The sequence below is a fragment of the Perognathus longimembris genome, chromosome 10 (genome assembly GCF_023159225.1).
Source record: "Perognathus longimembris pacificus isolate PPM17 chromosome 10, ASM2315922v1, whole genome shotgun sequence".
Lineage (NCBI taxonomy): Eukaryota > Metazoa > Chordata > Mammalia > Rodentia > Heteromyidae > Perognathus > Perognathus longimembris.
In genome coordinates this window covers 38029344-38056821 of record NC_063170.1, presented here as the reverse complement: position 1 = coordinate 38056821, position 27478 = coordinate 38029344, and the positions used below count along the sequence as shown (strand labels likewise).

Below are 27478 nucleotides of genomic sequence, written 5' to 3'. Positions count from 1 at the left end.
ATGGCACTACAGATAATGTTTTTATTTCTCTTTTTTTTTGTTGTTGTTGTTAATGTTCCAGTAGTGGGCTTGCACTCAGGGCTTCACACTTGCTACACAGTCACACTGCCTGGATCAATTCATGCCCCAGATGGTTATGCACTTTTAGTGAACAATAGAAAGCCTGGACTACAAAGGGGCTTTCAAACTGACTATCTCCCACTAATGTCCTTTGCCTAGGAAAGCTCTAGAGCTAACTGCAATACAACAGTTTACCACAAGGTGGTGGAGAAGGGTTAATGAACATTTGTGAATTGGCCTTTGCAAATCTTTTCCCAACTACTAATTCTTTTCCAGCTATATTAATGGGATATCAAGAAAAGGTCATTCTGGAGGGAAAAACTTGAAGAGAGCAAAGAAAGGTGTGACAATGTCCAAAAGGAAATGTACTTATTACCTGACTTATGAAACCATAACCTCTCTGTACATCATCTTACTAAAAAAATGTTTAAAAAAGAAAGGAAAGATCATTTTGAATGTATGAAGATCAGATAAGTCCAAGAGCACTTTAACTGAGGGTTGTTTTGTAAATATGATCTAGTAATTAGTCATAGGAGTTAATAGAAGGATAAGATATAGATATAATTCAAGCCCTGAGGAGGCTGAGGCAGGAAGATTATGAGTTTGAGGCCAGCCTGGGCTACAATAATTAGACATTATCTAAAAAAAAAAACAAGCAAAAACCAAGTACAGTGATTCCAACTGTAATCCTAGCTATTCAGCAGGATCACAAGACCTATTTCAAACAGAAAAGGTTGGGAATGGTGGTGTATACCTGTCACCCAAGCTATGGTAAAAAGTCTAACTAGGAGGATCACTATCTGAGGTGACTTGGGCACAAAAAGAGACTCTTATCTCAAACATAAGCAGGGCAAAAAGGGCTGAAGACATAGCATAACTGGCTACCAGTTGCAAAGTTCAAACCCCAGTAGTGCCCCCAAAGGGGGTCCCTCTAATGTGAAGCTATGTTAATAGTAAAATATCTACTTTAATAAAACATCTTGTATCTTCTAGTTTAGTCATGTACACTAGTAGGTAATCATAAAAACTGAATCTTGAAAGATTACGGTATTTTTCCTAGCTTAGGAGAACTGAGGTCATGGTTAAAGAGGTCAGCAGGAAATGACTTCTTTTGTTTCATATTTTATGAGGTTATTTGGGGATTCAAAAAAACTGGATCTGGGTGCCAGTGACTCACACCGGTAGCTACTTGGGAGGAGGCTGAGATCTGAGGATCACAGTTGGAAGCTAGCACAGGTAAAAGTCTGTGAACCAGTGAACCATCACACTTATCTTGAGATAAAAATTTGTGAACTTTTTTTTTTTTTGCCAGTCCTGGGCCTTGGACTCAGGGCCTGAGCACTGTCCCTGGCTTCTTCCCGCTCAAGGCTAGCACTCTGCCACTTGAGCCACAGCGCCGCTTCTGGCCGTTTTTCTGTATATGTGGTGCTGGGGAATCGAACCTAGGGCCTCGTGTATCCGAGGCAGGCACTCTTGCCACTAGGCTATATCCCCAGCCTGTGAACTTTTTATCTACGTTGAATTTGAGCCATATTCTCAGAACCAAACTGTTCTCAGTTTCTTGAATAGTTAGCATTATAGACATGAGCCACTATCCACAAATCCCCCCCTTCCCCCACCCCCAACCCCGGGTTGCCTAGTCTGGTGTGAAACTTGCTATTGCAAGCCAGGTTGGCCTCAAACTCACATCTTTCTGGCATCACCTCCTAAATGCTGTGCCCTTTGCTATATTTTTAAGAGACTTAGCTGGACGGTGAAGAAACTGCAATCCAGTGAAGAAGTGACTCTGAAATAAATGCAAACTTAGATGACTACAATGGGATAGCATATAAACATATTAGGAAAGTTGGAAACCAGTTCCATTCCAGAGGATAACTATGACCGAGTAACCCTGATAAAACTGATTACTGACTACTGTGGAAGGCGAGATGCATCTGAATCATCTGGTTTCATTTACCTGCTAATCTGAATAAATTGACTAATGTGGAAAGAAGAAATTGATGGTTCTGTAAGTTCTTTCTTTAGAAGAGAGATAAAACTATGCCTTGGATGCATTCATATTCATACCCAATAGGAAGGGTTAGTTTTCACTGGATAATCTTGCATCTTCTTTCCTCTTCAAGGTGTTCTTGTCCAGGAGAAGTGATAGTTAGTCTCAATGAGCCCCCAGGAAATAGAGATTGCAACCAGGCACCAGTGACTCATGCCTGTAATCCTAGTTAATCAGGAGGCTGAGATCTGAGAATCACTGTTCAAAGCCAACCCTGACTAGAAAGTCTGTGAGACTGTTATCTCCAATTAACCACCAAAAAGCCAGAAGTAGAGCTGTGGCTCAACTGGTAAAACACCGACCATCATCAGAAAAGGCTTAGGGACAGCATCTAGGTCTGAGTTTAAGCCCCAGGATTGAGAACAAATTCAAATTGTATGGCCAACCTGTGATTAGGAAAAGTCCTGGAAAGTCCTGGCTCTCTAGTTTCAAAGCTTGAAGGATCTGCTTGCAGTTTTTGAGGAAATAAAAATAGCTACAGAGGGGCTGGGGATATGGCCTAGTGGCAAGAGTGCTTGCCGCGTATACCTGAAGCCCTGGGTTCAATTCCCCCTGCACCACATATACAGAAAAGGCAGGAAGTGGCACTGTGGCTCAAGTGGCAGAGTGCTAGCCTTGAGCAAAAAAAGACAAAGCCAGGGACAGTGCTCAGGCCCTGAGTCCAAGCCCCAGGAAGGGAAGGAAGGAAGGAAGGAAGAAAGAAAGGAAGGAAGGAAGAAAGAAAGAAAGAAAGAAAGAAAGAAAGAAAGAAAGAAAGAAAGAAAGAGCCATAGTGATTGCAAGATCCACCATTTTTTTCCTTCCATCCTATGGCCATTGGGACCAGCTCCATAGAGCAGTGCATGAACAGCTGACTGGGTAACTCTTGAGGCTCGTTCCCCTTGTTCCTGAACCACTGCCAGGAATTGTCTCCCCACTCCGAGTCAAAGTGGACCCAGGAAGTTGTATTCCATTTTCCCTTAGCCCTCGGTTTGCTCCTGCTATTCCAGCTGTGATGCTGTAGGTGCGCCCCACCCATTCTTCCCATGTGTGGGGCTCAGGAGCTCCTCAATCTCATCTTCATGAAGCTTTCCCTTCAAGTGTTCCTTCTATGTCCAGTGTGCACCTCTGTCACTCGGTTGTGGGGAAGACCACCAGGAAAGACCACACAGACATAGAGGACAGCCAATAGAAAGTCTTTATTACCAGCCAGGACTACACTGGGCGGATGGGTGCCCCAAAGTGCACTCCTGAGTTTCCTTGCAGGGCTGCTTTCAAGAAAAGATGTACATCTTTGTGCTCAGGGGTGGAAAGTCCCTAAGCGTTCTTTCCTGCAGGTGCAAGCCAAGCATAAAGTTACAGAAGCTTGGACAATGCTGTATGCAAGCACTGAGTGAGGGCGGCATAACCTGTTCCTATGATTCATCTCTATGATTCATTACCTAGGAATATAAATGAAACAGTGGACAATGGATACATATATCCTTAAGTGTCAAACCATGAGGAACTAGTCTCACGGGTGGGGGAGCAGTCCTTTCTTTAAGACTGAGTCACAAAAGAAAAATGGAGTTATAGAAGCTAAGAATAAACTCTAAGATGGTGAGGTTTGGCAAGCCCTATTACACTAGGATGTTCATAGCAGGCTTGCGTTACCATCTTCTCCCATTTGTCTGTGAACCTACATAACTCAGGTTTACCTCCCTTGTCTTTCAGGCCCATATCATTTTGCTCCTGTTTGGCCAGCTCCTTGGTGATTTTCCCCCCTGAAGGGCTTGCTTACACCTAGCATGCAGCAATGTAGTATGAGAAATTTCCCTGGAGAGGAGGTGACCCAGGAGGGTTTATATCACTAAAACCACAGCAGGCAACTTTAAGCAAGGATGGCAGAGTGTATAGATGAACTATTAAGAATTAGAAGGCCACAATGATGCATGGGAATTAAGTTAACTCAACAATGCTTAGAGCAGAACTGGATATGAGAGGTTGAGGGCTTGAGGGCCTAAAGAAAATTTAGTTTCCATCATGGCAAAGTAGAGGTTGAAATTAAAATTAGGTCCAATTACTGAAAGCATTTCTTTCACACTTTAGTGTAATAGGCTTAAATCTATACCCACTGCATTTATAAGACCCTTTCATAGCCCTTGTGCCATTCCTGCCACTCCACTCTCTCCACCCATCACATGTCTATCCTCTCACCCTACTATGCTTTGTTATTCTTTTTCACAGTTTTCATGATTATCTTTAGTTATTTTTCCATATTAACCATGATGGCTAATTTTGATTGTCAACTTGATTGGACTGAGAGATGCTTAGAGGCTGGTAAAGAACACTCCTGGGTGAGTCTGTGAGGATTGCTAAGGGAAGAAGACCCTCTCTAGCTGGGACCTAGTGACTCATGACTGTAATTTTAGCTTCTCATGAGGCTGAGTTCTAAGGATCACAGTTCAAAGCCAGTCCAGGCAGGAAAGTTAGTGAGACTCTCATCTCCAACTAACCACCAGAAAACTGGAAGTGGAACTGTGTCTCAAAGTGGTAGACTCCTAGCCTTGAGCAAAAGAGCTCCAGGATACTCTCAGGCCCTGAGTTTAAGCCCCATAACTAACTTAAACAACAACACCTAGACCCTCTCTAAATGATGGAGGCACCACTGCAGAGGGCCATTTCTTTAGGCCCTCTGAAAGACAGATGATATTTTAACAGAAATGTCTGAGTTTGTCAGAGATACCTGAAAAGGAGAATGAAAGGGCTGAGAGAGCCATGGATAGTGATGTGAGTCAGACCCAATGTGTGTAAGGAGGGGAGAGGGGCGAGGGACTCAAGCCAGGCTATGCACAGTCTAGGAAGGTTTAGCAAGGCATCTACCAGAGGAGTCTCATGTCAGCCAGGAATGGGCCCAACTTCATATCCTGACTGGACTGATTGCATGGTGGGTGAGGGACAGAATGTGTGGGATATGTGGCCTCAGCACAAATGCAGGTGACATCTCAGAGAGCAGAGTTGGGGCTATTGGTCGTCACAGCTTAGGGTAGGAAACAGATTCTCATGGTTGCCACAGTCACTTTCTGGAAATCTCTTTGGTGCTGCCTTTAGACAGAGCTGAAAAATATGGAGACAAAGTTCATTCACCAGGAGTCAGTCCCCTAGTCTGTCTGCAGCTGTCTTTCTTGGACAGACAAATGGTATTGCAAAAAAATTAAAATGCTTTAGGCTGGGCACTGGTAGCTCGGACCTGCTATCCTAGCTACTCAGGAGGCTGAGATCTGAGGATCATGGCTTGAAGCCAGCCCAAGCAAGAAAGTCTTTGAGGCTCTTATGTCCATTTAAGCACCCCAAACTCCAGAAGTGGTGGAGCACTAGCCTTGAGCACAAAAGCTCAGAGATAGCACCCAGGTCCTGAGTTCAAGACCCAGGACTGGCACACGTGCGTGCGCGTGTGCGCGCACACACACACACACACACACAAATGCTTTAGGGATGAAAAGCCCAAGTGTCCATCTGTCTGCTTTGATGTATACAGCCTCTCTGAAAATCAGTTTCCTCATAGTAATAGCCTAACTTGTAGAGTTATGTGGAACCTAAACTGTTAACTGGCATATATAGTTTCTCAGTAACTGTTAGTGCCTCTGCTCCCTGTCATCCCTTAAGCTTCCAGCCCTCACAGCAAAACATCAAGAGAAAGTTAAGCGTGGCCCCATTTGGAGCACTTGGATAAGGGAAGTCCCCTCTTCTGCACAGTGACTTTGTGCCTCTGACAGTTTGGGGAACTGCTCACAGTCAACATTGAATTTGGTCACCTTCCTTCCCCACTTCAGCCCAGGGCTGGTCATGGTGCTGGCTCAGGAAAGGAGCATTCATTTGGACCAAATTGAATTAGTCAGGGCCAGTCAGCAGCCAGGAAGTCACATGGTGCACTCCCCAAACAACTAGAAATTAGTTTTAGATTATTCGTTGGTATTATCCAAGCCACAGCTCCCTTCTATTAGGACACACTGGAGAAAATTGGCTGTGGTCAGTAAGGATGTTTAACAAGCCATTTGCCAGAGCCAGGCCTCTGTGTTTTCATTTGTGAGGAGTGAGCAAGGGAAACCAGCCAAGGGGCCATGACCCAGTAGCACCTTGAAATCACCAGGATTGCTGCACATAAGCTGCACTTTTTTTATTTTAGTTTTATTTTGAAATTTTTACTAGTTGTACAAAAGGGTTTTAATTCAACAAATAGGATTGTGAGTAATACATCTTTTTTTTTTTTTTGCCAGTCCTGGGGCTTGAACTCAGGGCCTGAGCACTGTCCCTGGCTTCTTTTGCTCAAGGCTAGCATTCTACCACTTGAGCCACAGCGCCACTTCTGGCTTTTTCTGTGTATGTGGTGCTGAGGAATCGAATCCAGGGCTTCATGCATGCTAGGCAAGCATTCTACCACTAGGCCACATTCCCAGCCCGAGTAATACATCTTGATCAATGTCATTCCTCCCAATATTCTCTCACACTGAGTAATTTCAGAAGCACACATTTAAGTAAAGACTAAATAAAACAATTTAAATTTAGTTTTATTGTTATTATTAAGGTGTTGTACAGAAGGGTTACTACTATTTCATAAGTCAGGTAATGAATACATTTTTTCTTAACAATGTCACCTTTGCTTTCCTCTAGTTTCTCCCTCCCATCCCTGCCCACAAGTTACATAGGTCAGTTTCCACATAGTGAAAAATAATAATTTTGACTAATCAATTATGGCCCTAAGTTGTTACACTACTTATTTGATTAATATAGGAATTGTAAGTACGAACTCTGAAGCAATTCTGTGACTTATAGTCTCTCTGCTCTCAGCCATGTTTCTTCTTAGTGTCTTGTCACTCATTGTTTAGACTCATAATGAATACTATTGTCTGCATAAAAATTTGTTTATGCATGTATCATAATGTCTCATTTTCACTTACCTGTTTGTGGCAGGTATACATTTCACAGAATTGGTCAACTTCATTACTTAGTGATAAAAATGAGCTCCTGACCCCCTTTTGCACTTGGCATTTACATGTTGAGCTCCATAATTTTTACACAGTGCTGTGTCCATGGAGCCACTGCGTTTGTAGGATGAAGATGCATAATGTTTCCAGCAACCTAGAGTCCCTTATGTCCTCTACTGTTAACCACTCCTCTACACACAACAAGGCAACAATTCCTCTGACTCCTAGAAGTAACAAACATTAAACTCAGTCTCTAAGTAAGTGCTTAGTCTAGCTTAGCTTTATTTTTTTCTCCCCTGGTTTCTTCTTTGGGATGATTTCATTTGGAGGAAGCATATCCTACTCTCAGGAGAGAAGTCTGCATCAGACACGGCTAGTTCAATGCTTCGTTTATATATAATGAACAATCCCCAAATGCAGTGTCTGAGTACAAAGCATCATCATCTCTTTTATTTGTGAGGGTCAATGGGACTCAGGGATTCTTCTGCTTATCTGACAGCAGCAGAAACTGGGCCCCCTTCAAGAATCAACACTGGATTAGAAGGCCAGGCTAAAAATGTTTTTTTTTTTTTTTAAATTGCCCAGCCATCCATCCGACTGAAGTGAGATAAGGATAGAGCCAGATGCAAAGTGATCAGCAAGAACATTTTCTTTCTACAGACATTGTATCAGTTAGCTTTGTCATCTCTGTGACCAAAATACCTGGAGAGCAACTTAAAGGAAGAAGGCTTATTTCGGCTCATACTTTTTGAGAGTTTGTTGTGTGGTTCCTTGGCCCCATGTTTGGCAGAACATCATGGTGGTGGGACCATGTGGCAAAGTAGGTCCTTCACTTTATGGTGAACAGCAAGTAAAGAAGGCAGCACAGATCTACCTCTTCCAGCTGGGCCCTACCTCTTAGTTTCCACAATCTCCCCAAATAGCACTACCAGCTGGGGAGGAAGCATTCAACAGATAAGCCTGTAGGGGACATCTTATATTAAACCACCTCAGGCACTGCGGTTGTAAGTGGTACAACTACTTTTCTTATTTATTGGAGATCTTTGTTTTCTAAAATAAGATTAAGAGTCAGGAGCTGATGGCTTATGCCTATAATCCTAGCTACTCAAGAGGCTGTGATCTGAGGATCACAGTTCAAAGCCAGCCTAAGCAGGAAGCTCTGTGAGACTCTTATCTTCAATTAACCAACAAAAGGCAGAAAGTGGAGGTGTGGCTAAAGTAGTAGAACATTAACCTTGAGCAAAAAAGCTCAGAAACAGTGCACAGGCCCTGAATTCAAGCACCAGGACTGGTATAAGTACACACACACAAATAAAAATAAATCCCCAGATTAAGCCTGCCATAATGGTGTACACTGTAAGCACAGCACTCCAGTAATGAGAGACTAAGGTAGGAAATTCAAGAGTTTAAGGCCAGACTAGGCTACAAAGCAAGACTCTTTATTAATAAATGAGTAAAATGAATGAATGAATGAAATGATAGATTGTCAAAATCTTTTATCATTGAGCATGACATACCATGCTTTTGCTTGGAGAAGCCAAGTCACTTTTTTCAGAGAAACAGCCTCTATCTGTAACTCAGATGCAAAAGATTTCTGGACACAATATTTTGCACGGATGATACACTCCCTAGTACCCAAGGAGATAAGACCCTGAGGTCCCCTCCACAGTCTAGATTGGATGTAGAACAACCTTTATACAGCACTTAGCTTTAAACCAATTGACATCCAAATTCACTACTCAATATCACTGACCTGTATACTCTGAAATTATTTTCTTGGTTTGTGAACTTATAGTATGTGGCATGTGGCTTTTCAGTTTTAAAGAATGATTGACAAAGGATGGCTTGGAATGTGGCAGTTGGCATTGAATTTGTTGGCAAGATCAGCCAAGTGTGGTATTGTCTTATTTCTGTTATCGGGCTTTTAGTCTCCTAATGGGCCTCTCTTGCTGCAGTTTGAATCTAGACTAGGTGCTTACATTTCCTCATTCTTTTTCACACCCTCACATCCTCCATCTCCCATCCTTTGTCAAACCTACTATCTGTGTGTGTGTGTGTGTGTGTGTGTGTGTGTGTGTGTGTGTGTGTTATTGGGGTTTGAACATAAAGTCTCATACAAGATTGGCTTACTTGCTTGGCTGGCATTCTACCACTTGTGTTATACCTCCAGCCTTGCTTTTTGCATGTTATTTTGGAGGTGGAATCTTTCAAACTTTCTTCCTGCATTGGGTTCACACTGTGGTCTCAGCCTCCTGAGATTACAGGTGAGAGTCACTAGCTCTTTTTTTTTTTTTTATTTCTTTGTCATAGGGCTTGAACTCAGGGTCTGGTAGCTGTCCCTGAGCTTTTTCGCTCAAGGCTAGCACTCTACTACTTTGTGCCACAGCTCCACTTCCATATTGTGGTGGTTAATTGGGAATAAGAGTGTCACAAACTTTCCTGCCCGGGCTAGCAGGATCCTCAGATCTCAGCCTCCTGAGGACCTAGGATTACAGGCATGAGCCATCAATGCCTGGCTGTTTCTAAAGATGAGATCCCAGGCTAGTTTCAAACTTTGGGGCTCAAATGGTCCTGTTCACAGCCTACTAAGGAGTTGGGACCTGGGAATGTAGACAGTGCCATCGTCAACCTTCTTGAACCCCTGTCATCTACTCAGTCCACAGGTGCGGTCCAAATGCTTTGTATGTAACTCATTAAGATAATCTCTAAACTTTTTGTTTTATTTGCTTACTTACTCTGTGTGTGTGTGTGTGTGTGTGTGTGTGTGTGTGTGTAGTACTAGAGCTTGCACTCAGTGTCAGGATACTGTTCCTGAGCTTTTTTTGCTCAAGGTTAAGGGGTTTGAGGGAGGGGATTCCACGTCCCTCCAAGAGTCCACCACTCAGAGACAGTCTCAAGCAAAAAGATGGATTTATTGGGGAAGCAAAAAGTGAACTGCCCGGCCAGGAACACAGCACAGATTTGGGAGCTGAAACCACTTGAGCTACAGCTCTACTTCTGACTTTTATATTTTAGTAGCTAATTGGAGATGAGAGTCTCATGGATTTCCCTGCCTGTTTTGAACAGTGATCCTCAAATCTCAGCCTCCTGTATAGCTAGGATTACAGGCATGAGCCACCAGCACCCAGTTTAAATTTTATTTAATTTTTTATAATTTATTTATTAATTAAACAAAAATTTTTGACAAGGTGTTGTGCAAAAGGGGTACAGTTACATAGTAGGGCAGTGTGTACATTTCTTGTCATATCTTACACCTGTTTTTCTTTCCCTTCCCTAGGTCAGGTAGACATATATACAATACACAGTGTACCAAAGACATATACAGTAGCCACGTGACCTACGCCAAAGGAAATTCACCTAGGGCTTTAAATGTAATGTCCACAATAGGGTTTGCTTATCCTTGTTTTATATGAACGTACATACATAGCGTTTGAGTTATTGTGATACACTGAGAGGTCTATTTTTGACCTTTATATGTTGAGTAATTGTTTGGTTTTAGTTACATAATGTAGGGTTGCTGACCCAAACCTGTGGGAAATACTATTTGACAAGAAGTTTTTGGTTTCACAGACCTGGTCTCTACTGTCTCCCCCTCCCCCCTCCTTAATAGTCATATATCAAGGAGATCATGCCCCTTTGTTTTCTGTGTTCTAGGCTTGTGTCACTCAACATTATTTGTTCAAGTTCTGACCATTGCCTGCAAATACCAATATTTCACCATTTGTAATCGCTCTTTCTGTTGGACTCTGGCTATTGTAGTTTCTTTCTTTTTCTGTCTGTGTGTCCTGTACAATTTCTGTTGGGTGGGGTTCCCCTCTTAGAATTTGCTGTAGGGCTGGTTTTTTATTCACATACTCCTTTAGGTCCTCTTTGCTATGGAAAGATCTGTTTTTTTCCTCAAATGTAAATTCTAATTTCGCTGGATATCTAATTCTGGGTTGGCAATTGTTGGCCTGTAGAACTTGGATTGTGTTCTTCTACGCTGTTTGTGCATAGTAGGTTTGTGTAGAGAGGTATGCTGTGATTTGGATCCTTTTCCCATTGTAATAAATTTCTTTCTTCGCTTTGGCTGCATTCAAAATTTGCTCTTTATTCTTGAGATTTGAAGTCTTGATTATTATGTGCCTGGGCAAGGATTTTCTAGGGTCTGGTCTGACAGGCATCCTATAGGCTTCAGTTACCTGGGTGAGGTCCCTTGTGAGATTGAGATTGGGGAAGTTTTCTTCAACAACTCTATTGAAAATATGTTGAAGCCCTCTGCTCTGGTATTTGGCTCCTTCTTCTATTGCAATTATGTGCAGATTATATCTCTTGTCTTTGTCCACTAGCTCCTGGATTAGTCTGCCCTGGAGTTTTACCATTTCTTGGAGTGTGGTAATTTTCTGGTCCTTATCGGCTACATTGTCGTCCAAAAGAGAGATTCGGGATTCAATATGATCAATTCTTTGTGATGTGGTTTCAAGTGTGGAGTTTATGGATGTCAGGGAGCTATTTATAGTTGCCAGATTAGCTCTGATCGTGGAAATTTCTTCCTTTAAAGAGTTGTATTTTAAATCTATTTTTTCATGCATTTCACTTCTCAGGATGTTAAGGTTTTCTTTAACGAAGGTTTGCACTGTATCGATTTTTGCTTCCATTTCTTTCTTGACTTCCTGAAGGTCCTTCGAGACTTCCATTCCAAACTCCTGGAATTGTTTTCTGATTTCGTTCCTGAGGCTTTCCATCATTTCTGCTGTCATAGCCTCAGTTGTTTTTTTATTCTCCATCTCCTCTTCAGTCGCACTGCTTTTTGGAGCTGGCGAGTTGGCTTGCCCTGTCATGAAATTTGTAATATTTCTTTGTGATTTGCGCATCTGGAGATCTGTAGGTGGTTTTCTTGGGTTGGCTTTGTGCTGGTTCCAGCTGGTCCATCAATGGGAGACTTGTTTGTGTCCTGTCTCTGGGTTTGAGTTTGGCTGTTGAATCTTACTGCCCAATGGGTGAGCGTGACCATCTCGGTTGGTGCCGGGGTAGTCACCCTCACTGCACTTGGGGGTGGGTAGGTTCTGTGTCTTTCTCTGCAGGACTGTGTCCTGCTGCTGTGTTGTGCTGACCCTAGTGTGCCCCTGATGGGGGTTTGTGGGTCCCTGATTCAGCGTGGCATGGAGACTTTTCTCTTCTTTGATTCTTTTTCCCACTTGGTACCGTGGTCAGAGGAGTTCACCTCTCAGATTGAGATTTGCTGCTGAGAGGCAGCTTGCCCACCTGTTTGGATTGCTCCTGTGGGAGCAGGTGTTGCTGTTGAGGGGTGGCCCACCAACCTGTGCTGGGTGCTTCTATCAGAGCGGGCCCTGCGCTGGGTGTGGGGGATGGCTATTCCTTTAAGACCTGGGGTGGCTCTAGCCACTCCCACCCCCTTCCGGTTTCTAAACCGGAAGAGAAGCCATGGCGAGCATGTGTGTCAGGTGGCGCCAGTTGAGCCAGAGGCGGAACCAAGAAGTCTCTGCCTCTGCAGGATGTTCCGTGACATCACCGTGATGGACACGCTCATTTGCCTATTGTTGGCTCCTGGCCAGTCCCTCTCCTTCGTGTGTCATTACTGGTATAAGACTGTTAGCCCCTCCCTTATTAAACTCAGAACACCCCTTGAGGGTTCTCTGGGACCCCATGCGCCCGTGTCTTCCTTGGGATGGGAAGGGGGCAGGGCATCCCACGACCACATGCTAACCAAGGCTGTACATGGCCTTCGCTCCCGCAGTTAATCCCTACTGGCCAGGGGATGTGTTGAGGGTGGTAGAGGACCACACAGAAGAGGCAGAGAAGCCCAGGACCTCCACGCAGATGGAGGTAGAGCAAAGCCCTGCAGCTGGGGGGCTCTGCCCACCTGTGCGGAGTGCACCTATCAGAGCAGGCGCTGTTGCTGAGGGGCTCTGCCCACCTGTGCGGAGTGCGCCTATCAGAGCGGGCGCTGTTGCTGAGGGGCTCTGCCCACCTGTGTGGAGTGCACCTATCAGAGCAGGCGCAGCCGCTGGGGTGCCTTGCCCACCTGTGCGGAGTGTGCCTATCAGAGCGGGTGTTATAGTTTGCCCGCTTGTGTGCTCCTGCGGAGGGTTGGGCAGGGGATCCTCCTGCTGGAGGGCTAGCACGCTGGCCCACGCTGGCCCTCCAGGGGGGGGAGGGGGGCACATGTGTGTGTACTCTAGTGCTTCCTTTGGGGACATGCTGCCCCAAGTTGTTGGAGGGTGCTTGTGCCCTCTCGCAAGTTTGCTGTGGGGGGCGGTATGTGTAGACCCCAGCAGGTTCAAGTGTCTGGGTGCGGGTTGGTGCCCACAGACTCTCTGCACCTCCACTGTGAGGGGGCCGTGTGTTCAGGCCCAGGTGTCCCTGCTGGCCTGGTATTGCTCACCAGCAAGCCTGTGACTGTTGTTCAAAAAGTCCGCGAGGACCAGGTGCCTCAGGTGGGGCTTCCAATGCCTACCAGTCCCCGGGCCCCTGCTGGGGAGGTGGTGGGTCCAGTGTGGCCAGGTTCAGGCTCCTCTGCTGGGGCTTTGGGGGATGCCTATGCTAGCTTCCGTGTCCTCCCAGAGGCTGTAGGGTCCTAGAGCCACCAGATATGGGGCTCCTTTGTTCCCTCGGGGTAGGGAGGGGGAGGGAGTGAGTTCTAGCTTCTTTGTAGGGTTTGGGTCTCTGCTAGAGCTGGTCTCCCATGGGGGGGTAATGGGGGACTTACTGGTCCTGGATTGTGTGTGTGTCCCGCGCTGCTGTGGGCTTTTCAGGGCTGGGGTGCTGGGGTTTGGCGATCAGTCGTTTGGTGGTGGCGGTCCTGGCTCTCCCTGTCCTGCTCTCCCCATCTGCGCCGCCCAGTTCCCCTGCTGTTTATGTCTGTTCCCGGCTGTTCGGTCTGGACCGTGGAGCTCCTGCTGTCTGGACTCTGCACTCCTGGTGTGACTTTTCAGCTGTTGCTTCTCTGGTCACTGAAGGTCTACGGCCCCGTTTGCCGGCGCCGGGTCCCCTTTCCCAGCCTGGCCCTGTTCGGGCCAGGGTCGGCGGAGGTGGGGGATGGTAGGGTACCCCGGAGATTTTCTGGCTCCGTGCAGGTTATAGGTTCTTCTTTTTTTGTTCTTTTTCATTTCCTGTGTTTCTCTGTTGCTTCTGGTTGTTGGGTTTGCTGGATTCTTGATGGGGTGTTGGGTGCTGGAGTGCCCAGCTCACTCTTCGGTTGGAGGGAGTTGGGGTGCCTCCCTATTGCGATGGCGCCATCTTCCCTTGTAAAGTTTATTTTTTAATGACCCACGTATAATTGTTTAGATCTTCGTATCATTTTACACTGGGTTTTCTGATGACCTTGATTTATAAGACAAAGTATGGTGGTACATGCATGCAATTCTAGCTACTCATGAAGTAGAAGTCAGGAGGATCAGGTTTCAAGGCTAACCCAGATAAAAATTTAGTGAGACCCTCTATCTCACTTCTGTAACCCTAGCTATACAGGCAATATAGGTAGGAGCATAGCTGGGCCAGGCAAAAAGCATGAAACTATCGGAAAAAGAATGAAAGCAAAAAGGACTGGAGCTGGTATAACCAGCACAAGGCCCTGAGTCTGCCGGGGTTTTTAGCCCCCATGCTCCCCCAACCTGCAGGAGAGATGGGAAAGGTATGCCCCAACCCGACGAGCCAAGAAAGGAAAGGGCCGACAGACTGCCCGCAGCCAGCACCCCCTCACCAAAGGACAATCAGATGCATCTGGGAGTCAAGTTGGTGCAAGATCTCGTTTATTGAGGAAGTACATACAGCTAAATAGGGCACAGGAGCCAATCAGGTCAAAGATCAGCAGGAAGGGGCTGGGGATATAGCCTAGTGGCAAGAGTGCCTGCCTCGGATACACAAGGCCCTAGGTTCGATTCCCCAGCACCACATATACAGAAAACGGCCAGAAGCGGCGCTGTGGCTCAAGTGGCAGAGTGCTAGCCTTGAGCGGGAAGAAGCCAGGGACAGTGCTCAGGCCCTGAGTCCAAGGCCCAGGACTGGCCAAAAAAAAAAGATTGGCAGGAAGGGGCGGGGTGGAAGGGTGGAAGGGGGGGGGCGTCACAGCCCACCGAACTGCCTCCGGGTTCATTGTTAGGAGCCATCTTAGCCACACATGGCCCCAGGACTGAGAAACAGGCGGGGCCATCTGGTTGACTTCTGGGCGTGTCCCACATGAGTCCAAACCCTAGTAGCATCCCCCCCTCCAAAAAAAAAAAAAAGCTTGCTTCATTTTTTAAATTTTACCTTCATCTACCTTTCTCCAAATTCTTCAAATTCTGTAGTAACTCTACCTTTGCTTGAGGAACATCCACAGTTCCCTGGGGGTGCAGTCTGCTTCATTGCAATGTCTGTGTCAGATTCCAGGTTCATTCCCGACTTTTACTAGTAGTAGGCTAGGTCAACTGTGGCAGCTCAGTGCTCCTGCACTGGTCTCTCCACACCTGTACATGAGAGATTGTAATTGTTGTCCTTTACCAAGTAGGATATTTCTCTGGCAGGGGACATGCCCTGTGCACAAAGCCACTGACTTCAGTGAGTACAACAGTCCAAAGATTTTCCTTAAGACTTAAGCCTGGAACTGGCACACTGTCGTAATTTCTGCTGCATTTTTTGCTTGTAGTAAGTGACAAGGTCAATACAGATTTGGTGTGAAGGGGACTACTATTGAAATGATAATATGGTTTATTTCTTTTCATTCTATTGATACGTTGTATCACATTTACTGATTTGTGTATGTTGACTCATCCTTGAATCCCTGCTTATGGTGAATACTACCTGATCTGGCTGGTATGATCTTTTTGATGTGCTATTAAATTTGGTTTGCTAGTATTTTATTGAGGATTTTTACATCTGTGTTCACCAGGGAAATGGTTCTGTAGTTTGTTTTTGAGTAACTTAGGAATAATTTACATGGGGTGCTGGTGGCTTATGCCTGTAATCATAGCTACATAGAAGGCTAAGATCTGAGGCTCATGGTTTGAAGCCAGCCCAGGTAGAAGAGTCCCCATGAGACTGTCTCCAATTAGCCATTTAAATAGCCTTGAGCAAAAGCAGCTCAGGGATAGCTCCCATTCCCTGTGTTCCAGCCCCACTATGGAAGAAGAAGAAGAAGAAGAAGGAGGAGGAGGAGGAGGAGGAGGAGGAGGAGGAGGAGGAGGAGGAGGAGGAGGATTTAAATTGGTTCTGCTTTAAATGTTTTCTTGAATGTAGCAGTTAATCCAGGAGACATGGATACTTTTTAGATGAGAGATTTTAAATTTTTAATTAATAATATTGATGTTATCAATATCAATACTGATATTTCAATATTATTATTACAGAGTTGTTTAAATTTTTATTTTCTGTGTGTGTGTGTGTGTGTGTGTGTGTGTGTGTGTGTGTATAAGGGCTTGAACCCAGCATCTTGCATTCTTGCTCACCTTTTTTTTTTGTTTATGGGTGGTGCTTTACCACTTGAACCTCATCTCCGGTCTATTCTCTGTGTGTGCATGCGTGCATGCGTGTGTGTGCACAGGCACTGTATTAGGGCCTGAACTCAGCCTTGGCACTGTCCCTTAGCTCAAGGTTGACACTCTACCACTTGAGCCACAGCTTCACTTTTGGCAAAAAGGTGGCTAATTGGAGATCAGTCTCACAATCTTTCTTGCCCAGGCTGGTTTTGAAATGTGATCCTTAGATCTCAGGCTCCTCAGTAGCTAGGATTACAGGTGTGAGCCATCAGTATCTGGCTGTAAAATTTCTATTTTTGATTCAATTTCAAAAGGTTGTGTATGTTCAGGAAATTATGCATTTCTTGTAGGCGCTTAACTGGTTCTCTTCCATCTGAGCAATGCCTCCGGCCCAAGGGTTTTTTTTTTCATTTTTAGTTACAAATGTGTTTGTGCTCTTGGTTTGCTCTGGTTTTCTTGGTTTGTTGAGACACAGTTTCACCATGTATCTAGCCTGGCTCTATCTGTGTCTTTCTTCCTGAGTGGTATGAGAGTTCACAGTGTGTGCCACCATGCACAGCTATTTCTGCTCTTCTCTTTATTTTTTTTCTATTACTGATTTGAGATTTAGTTTGTTATTGCTTTTCCAAGAGTGTGAATGCACTGTTAATTTGATTATGTGATATCTTCTTGATTTTTTTGAGGTAGCTCTATAAATTTCCCTTTCAATACTGCTCTTGCTATATCCCACAGACTTTGAGGTTGTGTTGTCACATATAACTTAATTGGGAAAATGAAAATGAGCACTGAGAGAAAGGAATGATAGAAACAAATGATATGAAAATACATGTGTCTATGTATATACTGTGAATAAGATGGTATTAGAAATCTCACTGATAGTTGTTAGACAAGAAGTTGGGCTGGACACTGGTGGCGTATGCCTGTAATGCTAGCTATTCAGGAGGCTGAGATCTGAGGATGGCAGTTCAAAGCCAGTTCAGGCAGAAAAGTCCGTAAGGCTCTTACCTCCAATTAACCACCACAAAACTAGACGTGGAATTGTGTCTCAAAACGGTAGAACTCTAGCATTGTGCAAAAGAGCTCAGAAACAGCACTCAGACCTTGAGTTCAAGCCCCATGACTGACCAAAAAAGAAAGAAAGTTGGAAGACAGGGAAAAGCGAGCACCAGAAGGGATTATTCTGATTCAGATATATGTGTATGTGAACTACTATGGTGCAATTAAAATACATTAAAAATTGAATGATAGTAGAGTGAAAATAATCTCTTCTCTTCTTGCCTGTATAGTTTTTGCTGATAAAACTGCATATGTCTAATGGGAATTGTCTTATATGTTAGTGATACTTTTGCTGTTGTTAGGATTTGTTCTTTGTTTTGTATTTTCTTTCTTTCTTTGCAGTATTGGAAATTGTATCTAGGGCCTCATGCATGGTAGGTGAGCACTCTTTCACCAAGAATAGCACTCTGTCCCCAATCTTAACTTGTGCTTCAGGCATTTTGACTGTAATATGCCTTGTTATATGACTGGAATATACCTGGTTGACACTAGTTGGGAATCTTTGAGCTTCTTGAATCTGGGTATCCATAGCTCTTAGAAGATTTGGAAACTTTTAGGGTATTATTTAATGAAATAAGTTTTCAATGCCTTTCCCTTTTTCTTAACCTTAAATTCTCATAATAGGAATATTTGTTCACTTAAATGACATTCCATAAGTCTTTTTTAATTCCTTAAATTCTTTATTTTTCTGGATTAGTTTTATGACTTTTTTCTGTAAATATGTTTAAAATTGTATATTAGAACTAATACTTTACAATTATTAGGATGAATGTAAATCATCTTGGCTTTCTTAACAGTGTGACTCAGCTGGGGCAAATAGAGTTGACAACAATCCAAGAAAAGTAAAACGAATTGGTTATAGAGCCAAAATACTAATATAAGCTTTTAGCATATGTTCTTTCCAGGAATCTCCTAGACTGACTGAAATAGGGCAGCATAAAAATGGAAAATTACTTTAGGAGGAGATTTGCATGTTAGATTGCTGCCACTTATCAGTTGTCTTGGGTATGTAGAGTTTCTAATTCAAGCACTGTTCAAATTCAACCAGTGGGGAATTATAAAGGAAATAAAAGCACATAAGGGGCAAAAAGGTGATGTAATGTGTTTTTAAGTTGGCCTCAATTAAAAATGTGCTTTGGAATTTGTAAAGCACAGAACTCCTCTAATGTGTTTAAATTCTGAGAAGTTATGCATTGAAAAGTGAGATATAACTATAAACAAAAGCTGTTAAAAACAATCAAACATACTTTTGAAATATAATTGTAAACAAACATCCTTTAAAACAGGGTCAAAGGGGATGGGGATATAGCCTAGTGGCAAGAGTGCTTGCCTCGTATACATGAAGCCCTGGGTTCAATTCCCCAGCACCACATATATAGAAAACGGCCAGAAGTGGCGCTGTGGCTCAAGTGGCAGAGTGCTATCCTTGAGCAAAAGGAAGCCAGGGACAGTGCTCAGGCCCTGAGTCCAAGGCCCAGGACTGGCCAAAAAAAAAAAAAAAACCAGGGTCAAATATACTTTTAAGATAGGTTATATGTTTAAAAGGAGGGAAAGAACATGGGGAAAGATAAGAGAACATGACCAATAAGAGAATTTCCTAGGGACGTTATAATTTACCAGATAAGATATAGTTTCTCTAAATTTTCCTGCTGAAAATGGTCTTCAGGTAAGGGATGCCCCAATAACTGAATCAATGACAGTACATTTTTTCTTACTTAATCTCTAGACCAGTAGTTTAAAATATAGACCCATGAACCAGCAGCAGCAGGAACATTACTTGGAAATATATAAGAAATGGAATCCCATCCAACTTTTGTTAGACCTGGATAACTGCAACCGTAGTCAGGACATGAGGGATGCAGAGGTGAGTGGACCAATGCACACTTTATTTCAGGAGGGCCAGGGTTTATATAGGGTTAGAAATCAATTCACAACTTCAAGGGTAAAAATTAATACAGCATGATATCCATTTCAAAGACAAAAGTTGAGGATGCTTGGGGCTGGGGATATAGCCTAGTGGCAAGAGTGCCTGCCTCGGATACACGAGGCCCTAGGTTCGATTCCCCAGCACCACATATACAGAAAACGGCCAGAAGCGGTGCTGTGGCTCAAGTGGCAGAGTGCTAGCCTTGAGCGGGAAGAAGCCAGGGACAGTGCTCAGGCCCTGAGTCCAAGGCCCAGGACTGGCCAAAAAAAAAAAAAAAAGTTGAGGATGTTACTACTGGGAGGAAGGAAACTAATACAAAAGTTTTCGCTACTACAAAGAGTGGCTGCTTCAAAGAGTGGCTACTACAAAGATTGTTGATATCAAAATAGAGGAATAGACCAGTCAAGGTAGAACTTTATCACCTAGCTACTATTTCCTCAAGACTTTGACCAAGACTTCTCTATTAACTGTGAAGAGACTTCCCTATATACTGTGAAGAGTCTTCCCTATTTACAGTGAAGAGCTTTCACTAAAGGCAGCTGGTCAAGCAAGTCTCCCCAGGGAAGCTCTGTTTGGGGGTGGGGGGTGGGGAAATCTCATGACAAGGGTGGCTTCCTTTGGCCATCAAACACAGGAGACCCTTAATGGAGATTTTTCCCCAAGACCTATTAGTGTGCTAATGAGGCATCAGAGTAACTGTGCAGAGGCTAAGTTTTCCACTGATCAGAGAAGTTATTCTCCCACAAACTTTCAAAACTTTCTGAGTCAGAAACTCAGAAATTTGTTTTAACAAGCCTTCTGGATAATTTTATAAGATTAGACTTATCTGCTTATCCACATATTCATGTGTTCATAGTATTAAGTGTGTGTGTGTGTGTGCACACGTGTGCACGCTATAATGGGGCCTCAAACTCTCATTTGGCTTTTTTGCTCAAGTCTGGTGCTCTACCAATTGAACCACATCTTCCCCTCTGGATTTTTGCTAGTTAATTGGAGGTGAATGTCTCATAGACTTTACTGCCTAGATTGACTTTGAATTGTGATCCTCAGATCTCAGTATCCTGAATTGCCAGGACTATAGGCATGACCCACCAGTTTCCAGAGAGCTTTAAGTATCTGAGAAAGCAATCTTTCTACTTTCAAGTATACCTGAAGCACAGGAAATCTGAAGGCTAGAGAAGTAAGTTTCATAGTGACACCACATTCAGAGGAAAGTGTGCTGAGCTCAAGACATGGACCAGGTTGTATGACCCTACAGTATGGAGGGCTGGCAGAAAGAATGTTGGGGGCAAGAGCTTGTGAGAAGTAAGTCTCTGAAGGGAAGCAACAGATTTACTGCTGATTTCTATCAGATTCTAATGAATAACTAACAACAGTGTCCTCAAACTATCCCAGGAATGCAGTGCTATCCCTATTCTAAAACCAGATAATACCACAACAAAAAAGAAAATTGTAATCAATTTCTTTGATAAGCACAGATGCAAAAATTCTCAATCAAATTTAATAACAACTTAAAATGATAATACATCATGATCAAATTGGTTTTATTCCAGTGATGCAAAGATGACTAAATATATGCAAATCAAGAAACATATGACACAGTATAAACAGAATATAGGACAAAAATAAACAGTCACTTCAATAGATGAAGAAAAACCCTTTGAAAAAATTTAACATCCCTTAATAATAAAAACCCTAATAAAATTGGGGATAGAAGGAAGCATACTAAAGGTTGCATGTGATAAACATATAGCTAACATCATACTAGTCAGGGGAAAACAAGCCATTTTCTCTAAAGTTCGGAACAAGACAAGGGTATCCACTTTCTTTATTCTTAATAATTTAGTTCTTGAATTCTTAGCTAGAGCAATAAGTCAAGAGAGAAAAATAAAAGGAATACAAATAGGAAAGGAAGAAGTCAAATTGCTTCTTTTTTGCAGATTATATGACCTTGTCCAAGGCCTCCAGCAGGCTTTCTATCTTAGAACAAGACCCAAATCCCTGCCACAACCTACAGATTCCACATGATCTGGCCACAGCAACTTCTTGGGCTCCATTTCATTCTTTGTCCCTTCTACCCAATCTGCTCTAGCCAGAGGGTCTCCTTTCTGTTTCTAGAACATACCAAGCATGCAAGTCCCCAGAACCTTTGTTCCTGATGTTCTTTGTACCTTTGTCTTTGAGTGCTTTCTTTCCAGAGTTCTTCATGACTCAATCTCAGCTCTCTGGAAATTCAGTAAGTAGTTGCTGAAAGAGTAAGTAATGAGTGAAGCTTCTGCCCTCTTTCTCACCTTCCTGAATCATTGATTTTCTGTTTCTGTCTTTCCTAGTTTAGCCTTATCCATCTACTTCCTGAGAATACATGTTTTTAAATTTTTCACAGTTATATTTGTAACTCTGAAAGTAAGGAAACAGATGATCACAGACACTGTGATAACTGAATGGAAAAAATTTCATCTCTCTAAGTACTTAAAACAATAACCCACTCTTGGGCTGGGAATATGGCCTAGTGGTAACGTGCTCATCTGGTATACATGAAGCCCTGGATTTGATTCCTCAGTACCACATACATAGAAAAAGCCAGAAGTGGAGCTGTGGCTCAAGTGGTAGAGTGCTAGCCTTGAGCAAAAAGAAGCCAGGGCCAGTCCTCAGGCCCTGAGTTCAAGCTCCAGGACTGGCAAAAAACAAAACAAAACAATAACCCACTCTTATCCCATTATACACGAGCATAAACAGTTTGGCTTTGGACATAAGCCTGCCCTGTTGCTGAGTGTTTTTGAATCTTCAAGGTCTTAAGGAATAGATAAAATACTGGCCATGTTGAGGCCTCAGGTTCAAAGAATTTGTTGCATCACAGTCTACAGAATGGGACTTCTTCCTTGTCTTAGTGATTATAGAGGCTCCCAGTGTTTATGAGCCTCCATGCTTATGTGTGCTCTTCTCCATCTCTTCTGTGATTGCTTCCTAAACAGCATTGACCAAACTACCTCTCTTCACAGGATTGGGAGCTAATGCACAGTTGTACCTGGCAAGGGCAGGATCCTTTCTTACCCTTTGCTTTACAGTCTTGATCCAACATTAGCTAAACAGTGTGCTGGGAACAGGTGGGTTTCTTTTTTTTTTTTTTTTTTTTTTTGCCAGTCCTGGGGCTTCAACTCAGGGCCTGAACACTATGTCTGGCTTCTTTTTGCTCAAGGCTAGCACTCTACCACTTGAGCCACAGTGCCACTTCCGGCTTTTTCTATATATGTGGTGCTGAGAATCGACCCAGGGCTTCATGTATACGAGGTGAGCACTTTACCACTAGGCCATATTCCCAGCCCAACAAGTGGGTTTCTAAGGCCTTACTAAACACAGCTACTTGCCCTTGATTTACACTTTTACTGTGCAGAGATTGGATCCAAGCATTGAACATTGCCTTGAGTCAAATCAAGTTGTTTCATGGGCCTCTTCATACCCCATCCAATCCCTTCAAATACAAGAGGACCCATTTCTCCAATAAGGGTACAGCTGGAAATGATGGATTGGGAGGGATGAAATGGAGGACATAGGATGGACAAGCGCCATCAGTTCTTTGAGTCTCCTTTGAACCATTGAAGATCTCCTTTAAGGTCTGGACTTTCTCTGTCTTCTTTCCATAAAAGCTATGAGTTTCTGGGCTCTTTATCAAGAATGTAGTTTCCATTTTCTGGCTGAAATATTCTTAGACTTGCAGCATTTCTGAGTTCGGTTTTAGGTACAGGTTGCCTGATGTTCCATGGTGAGATGTCTACCCCTCAAGTTCCCAAAGTAGTGGTAGTTTGGTTTGTCATCAGGCCACTTGTAGAGCCCAGTCTCTTCAGTCATTTCAGCCTATTAGTCAAGAACTTGGCTCTGCTGCCATCCTTGAACATTGCGCAATCCTCAATTTTCTCGTTTGTAAAGTGAGACTCATAATTCTAGTTCATTGCTTTATATTTCAAATGGAATAAAAAGTGATATGATCTTATAAAAGAAAACAGAGAATTATTTACCTACCATACCCATATCATGTCCTTAGTGTAGGCAGCACAGATGACTTTATTTTTTAAAAGTGCGGGATAACTAACAGGAATTCAGTAAATATAGTTTCTTCACTGTAGGCCTCTAGGTGGCTTTGCTTTGCTAATACTCATTGCCGGCCTTTGATTTAAGCTGTAACTGCTAGGGGACAGGGAGATTTGGGCTACCACTCTCCTCAGATTTTCAGCTGTCCTGTCTTGTTTCCTGCCTGCTGATGCTGCTGCCAGCAGAAGGTGACTAGGGCCTCTGTGTAACTGAATCACCATTAATTCTGGGCCAGACAAGCCTCAGAGCTCTGTGTCTCTGCCAGGGCCTATCAATAATTCTGTCTGCTCCTGTAGCCTGTGAGGTAAAGACTTGGGATGTGCAAGTGAGACAACTTTTCTTTACTTCTTCTTTACTCCTAAAGTTGCTAGAATTTTTTTTGAAATCTTACATTTTTAATTATAAATTTAAGTAGCATATACTAAAACTTTCATATAAACATATGCAAGGTTAGAAAGTAAACTCTCCCTCTGTGGGTGAAGCATGATTCTAGCTCTTTCTCTTCATACATATAAATATTTGATGATCAGATCTGCTTGGCTGTTCAGAAGTTGAGTGAATGGACATAGAAATGTGGTACATTTCCAATATGAAGCAGATGTTGCACTACGTTTCTTCTCAAGTGCTTATGTGGGAACTATCTTTTTTGTTTGTTCTTTGGTTTTTAAAGTTTTGTTATACAGCTCAGGCTGACCTGGAACTTCTAAGATACTGGAATTGCAAATATATGTTATCATTCCTGGATTTTCTTATTCTTACTTTTTGAAATCAAGTTTATTGAGGATAGCTCACTTTTAAATTTTTCTAATTTTATTATTATTATTATAAAGATGATATACAGAGGGATTACAGTTATATAAGTCAGGAAAAAAACCCACCCTTTTAAAGAGTACTGTTATATGAATTTGATGAGATATATAATCACACCAACCAAGATAACAAACATTTTGAGCACCATTGAAACTTGTTAGTGGGGATGAGAAGGGGCTTTAAGCAATTCTATTCTCACAGCCCTAACCCCTGGAAACCTCTTATCTGTTCTCTATCCCTGGGTTTGCCTTTTCTAGAATGTCATGTAAGTGGAATTATACAGCATATAGCTGGTTGTCTCTGGTGTCTTTCACTCAGCATAGTTTATTTCAGAGTTTTCTGCTACTTTCTTCAGTTGTGCATTTAATTTTATTTCTGAGTTGCTTTAAGTTATATATACATATACAATTTCATTAAACATCATCAACTGGTTGCCATTTTGATTGTTTCTTATTTTAGCTATTACAAATATAATGGTTGTGACATGTCATGTAACAATCTTTGTGTGGATGTGTTTAATTTATCTAGGATCATTGTTGGAAAATAGGAATATTGCATTGTGCACTAACTATTTAACTTTTAAAAAGTGCCAGAGCTCAGTAAAGGAAATGCAAATAAAAACAACCCTGAGATACCACCTTACCATAGTCAAAATGGCTTATACTCAGAACTCAGGCAACAACAAATGCTGGAGGGGATGCAGAGAAAGAGGAACCTTACTGTACTGCTGGTGGGAATGTAAACTAGTACAACCACTCTGGAAAGCAGTCTGGAGGTTCCTCAAAAGACTAAACATAGATATATCCTGTGACCCAGCCATACCACTCGTAGGCATCTACCCTGAGCAACAGGATCCAGAATACAACAATACAACACCTGCACTTCCATGTTCATTACTGCACTGTTCACAATAGCCAAGATATGGAAACAACCCAGATATCCTACTACAGATGAATGGATCCAAAAAATGTGGTACCTATATACAATGGAATTTGAAAAAATGTGAGGAAGGCACAGAATGAGTGGAAAACGGGAGGAAAAATACAGTAGAGGGGCCCAACAGCTTCAGTGGACATTGATGAAAGCGAACTAAGCAACTTAAGGGCAGTGGGGGAGGGAAGACATGAGAGAAAAAGTAGGAACAGATTATACTAAGCAAAAGAAAAGAAATGTATATATCACTTGACCTGGAAAAATGTTTTATTGTTAATGTTCGTAGAGTTCATAAGGATTATAGATTAGAATGACGCTATCCATCATTGGGAAATAAAAAAAATGATGAAAGCAGGGGGAATGGGGGGAGGGAAGGTGGGAGAAAAATGAGGAAGGGGGTAACAAGTATGACAAGAAATGTACTCACTACCTTAAGTATGTAACTGTAACCCATCTTGTACATCATCTTGACAATAAAAAAAAAAGAAAAGGAAAAAAGTGCCAGAGCTCAGTATGGTAGTGTGCACCTGTAATCCTAGCACTTAGGAAGAAAATCAAAAGTTCAAGTCCAAGCCAGGCACTGGTGGCTCACACCTGTAATCCTAGCTACTTAGGAGGCTAAGGTCTGAGGTTTGAAGCCAGCCGAGGTAAGAAAGGCCATGAGACTCTTATCTCCAATTAACCACCAGAATACTGGAAGTAGAGCTGTGGTAGAACATTGTCCTTGAGCAAAAATGCTCAGGGACAGTACCCATGCTCTGTGTTCAAGCCCCACTACTGACCAAAAAAAAAAAAAGTTCAAGTCCAATAAGACTTCATCATAGGCTGGCAGAGTGGTGTAAGCAGAAGAATGCTGCCTAGCAAACCTGAGATCCTGAATTCAATAAGACTTTATCATTAAAAGAAAAGAGAAAGAAAGAAAAGAATGACAGACAAGGAAGGAAGAAAGGGAGGGAGGGAAGGAAGAATGGAGGGAGGGAGGAAGGGAGAGAGGGAGGGAGGAGAAGAGGGAGGGAGGGAGGATAAGAGAAAGAAAATCAAGAGCCAGCTGAATCTCTTCATGAATCCCTGGATGACAATCATCAAGATAACAAATGCTGGGAAAGATGTGGGGATGGAAAAGTAATCCTTATACACCATTGATGATGGGAATGTATACTACTAGTACAACCACTATGGAAATCATTATTGAGGCTCCTCAAAAAACTGAAAATAGACCATCTTATGATCCCACCATACTACTGTTGGTCGTATAAAGAATGTATATCAAGTCCGGCGGTGACGACCTCCTCCCGAGAACATGCCTCTCCCAAAGGATCTTCTCCATCCCTCTCCTGAAGAGGAGAAGAGGAAACACAAGAAGAAGCGCCTGGTGCAGAGCCCCAACTCCTACTTCATGGATGTGAAATGCCCAGGATGCTATAAAATCACCACGGTCTTATATCACTTTTTCCCATAACGTGGAGTTCATTTCACTTAGCATCATCTTATGTGTTCCTAAGGGTATAACTATTGGGCCTTGTGATGCTCTGCTATGGCTTGCCTAAACCTGTACTAATTATTCCCAATAAGGGAGGCCATAGAGTCCATGTTTCTTTGGGTCTGGCTCACTTCACTTAGTATAACTTTTTCCAAGTCCTTCCATTTCCTTACAAATGGAACAATCTCATTCTTTCTGATAGAGGCATAAAATTCCATTGTGTAAATGTACCACATTTTCCTGATCCATTCATCTATGGAGGGGCATCTGGGTTGGTTCCAGCTTCTCGCTATGACAAATTGTGCTGCGATGAACATTGTTGTGCTGGTGGCATTACTGTGATTTTGTTTGTGGGCTTTTGGATAGATACCCAACAGTGGGGCTGCTGGGTCATAGGGGAGTTCTATATTGAGCCTTCTGAGGAATCTCCTATGTGTATGTGTAGTTTCTATTATTGATGATGTTCTTGTATCACCTTCCTATGGTTGTACCTACACTATCTCTGTAATCTTATCTGAGTATATTGGAAACCGTGTTTACTGGTATTGGAAGTAGGAAATTCAAAGGAATACCAAATTTGAGAGACACAGGGTAAAAAAAGAGAAATAACTACAAAAGCAATACTTGCAAAACTGTTTGGTGTAAGTGAACTGAACACCTGGGGGGGAGGGAAAGGGG

At 42.9% G+C, this 27478-nt stretch overlaps 1 long non-coding RNA gene across 2 annotated transcripts; it reads left to right on the top strand.

Annotated features, from left to right (window-relative positions):
* Positions 1-5565: 5565 nt before the first annotated feature.
* On the top strand, positions 5566-26746 carry LOC125358629. Of its 2 annotated transcripts, XR_007212344.1 has the most exons (5): positions 11819-11829; positions 13674-13686; positions 14813-14815; positions 24916-24922; positions 26592-26746. It is a non-coding gene; the product is annotated as an uncharacterized LOC125358629 (long non-coding RNA). The 2 variants fall into 2 exon arrangements; XR_007212345.1 differs by lacking the exons at positions 11819-11829; positions 13674-13686; positions 14813-14815; positions 24916-24922 and adding exons at positions 5566-5576; positions 7730-7733.
* Positions 26747-27478: the final 732 nt, after the last annotated feature.